Source organism: Branchiostoma belcheri, unplaced genomic scaffold (genome assembly GCF_001625305.1).
Source record: "Branchiostoma belcheri isolate BF01 breed outbred unplaced genomic scaffold, Haploidv18h27 scaffold40, whole genome shotgun sequence".
Classification (NCBI taxonomy): domain Eukaryota; kingdom Metazoa; phylum Chordata; class Leptocardii; order Amphioxiformes; family Branchiostomatidae; genus Branchiostoma; species Branchiostoma belcheri.
In genome coordinates this window covers 2,189,701-2,192,150 of record NW_017804021.1, presented here as the reverse complement: position 1 = coordinate 2,192,150, position 2,450 = coordinate 2,189,701, and the positions used below count along the sequence as shown (strand labels likewise).

Here is a 2,450-nt window from a genome sequence, read left to right as displayed (position 1 = left end):
GTTACGTGTTTGTAAACCGTAACTCTCGCGAGATCACGTTTTGAAGTGATTGGTCATTAATTATCCTGATGAAGGCGACAGTGGTCGCTGAAAATTTGATCCCTGTAAATAGTGTGTTGGAATAAAGTTTAACGTTTTACTAATCTACGAGCTCATTAAATGGAACTTATCTCAACTGTGTAAACTCAAACGTGTGGGTCTTCTCAACGCTTAACCATACACCAAAGCATTATCGTACCCCTAAACACTAAACATTAGTCTACAGGCTCATTAAATGGAGCTTATCGGAACTGTATAAACTCAAACATGGATCCTCTAAACAAGACATGAACGCTTATGCATAACAATGTTACCTATCAAACCAAAGAAAGTTCCTACCTCCGAAAGACGTTACTACAGACCACCTGTTGGTAGATTAAGTGTCCTTCAGACACCACCTGCCCGCTAAAACAGACACTAACAGGTGTCTCCTGTAGCGAAGCGGCCGTCCCGACCCTGGTGTAACCGTATCTGTGCTACCCCGGCCCGCGCGGCCTTGTTTCTATCGCCGCCACGTGCCGGATGTGTCTCACGTGAGACCCACGCGCCGAGGGTCCCCCCCCACACACACACACACCGCGTCTGACGCAACGAACATGACCTCTGAACCACTTTCACTGCCGTCGTGACGCGCGGTAGAGACTTTCCCTTGAAGTGCGCTGACCCGCACTACCTGTGACCCTCCCCGTTGTTGTTTAATTCTGGGTAACAATAACAGTTACTAGTAACTTACTACTGACGTGACCTCAGGTGACCCCGCGCCATCGCACGCAACACGACATCCTGCCGCAAACTTGCGTCATTCATACAATCTCCAAGCAGACGTTTGGCGTCGACTTGTGGTTGAAATTTTTTTTAAATCTCTTCCAACATTTCCTGATATAGACATGGTGACAGCACACTCAAGTTATACATCAACGTATTTTACGCCGCCACCAACGCAGAGGACGAATACTGGACAGACAATACTCATTTACACCTCAGCGAAGTGAGGAAAGTCGTGTAAAGTGCCTTCCCCAGGGTTCAAGATCGGTGGCATGTCAGGACTCGAACCCGGGACCTCTTGGTTCCGAGTCGAGCAAGCTGCCGCTACGCCACGCGACATAACTTTTGTTTCAAATCAGGTTTTATATTTTCTTGTACCGGCAACTTTACTCACCAGCCAAATGGTGACATACTGGATATTACCCTGCCAATTTGATACTGTCTTGCCAATTTGATACAGTTTTCCCAATTTGATACAGTTTGCCATTTTGATACAGTTTTCCCAATTTGATACTGTCTTGCCACTTTGTAGCCAACGAAAGATCTGTTGGAGATTTCATCATTCCCACACGCCCCTCACTACCAGGACATGGAGGGGATCAATAGTGACAATTCCTGGTTACGGATCTCAACAAATAACCCACAAAACTTTCCGTCATTGCATCAGACACGAACGGTTACAAAGAAGTGACCTACAGGACACAGAAAACCAAGAGAAGACAATACTCCGTCGTGACTGTTAGGGCCCGGTCACAATAGTCCTACTTGGTAAATATACGACGGCAAATAAGGCACAATTCTTGGTAATACATGCCACCAAATCATTAGCCTCCGCCAGGCTTTTCTACGGGAATACGGATCGTAGAATTCGGCAAAAAAGAGAGTAAAATTGGCCAAGGGAGTCCGGCCGCGGGGAGGTAGTTTCTTTCCCTCCGCGGCCAGTCAAACCTACAAGGCGGCCAAACTCCCCCGGCAAATATTCTCCTATACATAGCCAGCGTAGTTAGTCTGGTAGAGACTAACAAATCATACCCAACCCCCGTCATTGCATCACACACAAACACACACAGTTGACGTATACCCGGTATACAAGACACAGAAAACCCATTCTAACGCAACCACGACGAAAAAAAAAACAATACCTCGTAAGGCCTAGGGTCCGGGCACTTAAGTCGCACGATCGGACTACAATGGCGGTCTTGCGACAGTCGTAGAAGCGTCGCACAACCTTCAACTGTGTTGTGAAGAAAATTGTCGGCGTAGCTCCTTGTCCACGGTAAGTTCTGTTACATGTGCGCTCCTCAGCGAAACCCTTGAACAAAGAAGTCACTCGACTAATCTGAAGTGCGCCTTATAAGGCCTTCCATATAGTCATATGTACTTGATGAGTCATAGAAAAAAAATCATTTCTTAAACATTCTAAGTCTTATCTATTCTTTATCTGCAATGTCTGGACGCTAAGGTGGTCTCGATGGCCTCTTCCTTTGTCTTAGACTGACCAGCGACGCCCTGACAAGTTGAACTAAACATGTCCGTCAAATAGTTGAGTCAGAGTCAGTTTAGTCTCTACCAGGCACCGCGGATCGCTGGAAAATATATAGTCTCTTCTAAATACGCTAGCTATATAGGAGAATGTTTGCCGGGGG

General features: G+C 46.4%; 1 protein-coding gene across 1 annotated transcript in view; it reads right to left on the bottom strand.

Moving 5' to 3' along the window:
* The window catches only part of LOC109477508 (A disintegrin and metalloproteinase with thrombospondin motifs 6-like), a 20,950-nt gene extending 20,469 nt beyond the window's left edge, over positions 1-481 (bottom strand). Inside the window, exon 1 of the mRNA XM_019778791.1 lies at positions 379-481. The gene's annotated coding sequence lies outside the window, so the exon portion shown is untranslated. The remainder of the gene's footprint in view (positions 1-378) is intronic.
* Positions 482-2,450: the final 1,969 nt, after the last annotated feature.